Raw genomic sequence first — 1113 nt, forward strand, 5'->3', positions numbered from 1 at the left:
GCCAGTGGAATGAAGAATATTTTAAGTGGCACAAAATTGTTGAAATTTAGCAGAAGTATATGCAGGACCATTATCAGTTTTAAGAGCTTGGGGACATCCCATAGTTGCAATGGTTTGGGTGAAATGACGACAGGCATGAGTAAAATGTTCTCCAGAAAGGGCTGTAGCATAGCGAAACCCAGAATATATTAGCCCAGTGAAAGCCTTTACTACAGCGGGGACACTTTTGGGCTGGAAGTTTAGTGTTGGCATTTTTGTTTTTTAAACTGTGACATTCTTTCTTAAAATGTCCAGGTTTACTGCATCCAAAATAGGTGGCAGTGGATGGACGGAGAGCTGCTGCTAATACTTGTGCCTTATGAGTTTCTGTGCCAACATTCTGACATGCTCTAATCATTTCAGCTAGATTAAGACTCTGTACCTTTAAGAGAGCTAAAACAGTCAGCATTAGCATTTTCATAAGCAAGCTGGAGACAAGAACTTCAGCTGCTTGTTGATTGTCTACCTGTCGGGAAATGGCAGATTCAATTAAAAGCAGAAGTTGGGTAAGGGCTTCTTCTGACACCTTAAGCTTAGAGGCCTTTAACAATCCCAACAACTGGGTTTTGTGTTGACGCTGCTCAGGAGAAAGAGAATTCCCCATAGCAAGGAGGAATAAGAAAAGAATGATAGGAAAGCTCATGGCCTGAAGCCTGAAATCCCTTGGGAGCGGTCAGGAAAGACCTGCCGCTCTGGGGCTGTAAACCCAGCCTGAACTGGACGTCCGATACTCAACACCTGAAGGGATTGAGTGCGAGGGTGTCTACAGCTCTGCCCTCACACGGGGCACCATCTGTCGCAGCCCCTCACACGAGGTACCATCTGTCGCAGTGGCAGCGCGGTTGTCGGGACGGCGGACACAGTAACCAAACACAACTCTTACAGAGAAGTGGGGCCAGGAGGGTCACTCTGAGGAGTCGACCCTGGCTTCACTCCCAGGAGTTTATTATAAATAAACAATACAGCAAGCAGTGAAGCAAATAACAGAACAATGGGCTTTGGTGCGGGCAAGGGAGAAGGAATTCAGGTAAACAAGCCAATCAGTAAAGGGACAATAGGTTTGGGAAAACAAGT

This window comes from Trichechus manatus, unplaced genomic scaffold (genome assembly GCF_000243295.1).
Source record: "Trichechus manatus latirostris isolate Lorelei unplaced genomic scaffold, TriManLat1.0 scaffold00216, whole genome shotgun sequence".
In the NCBI taxonomy this organism is placed as follows: domain Eukaryota; kingdom Metazoa; phylum Chordata; class Mammalia; order Sirenia; family Trichechidae; genus Trichechus; species Trichechus manatus.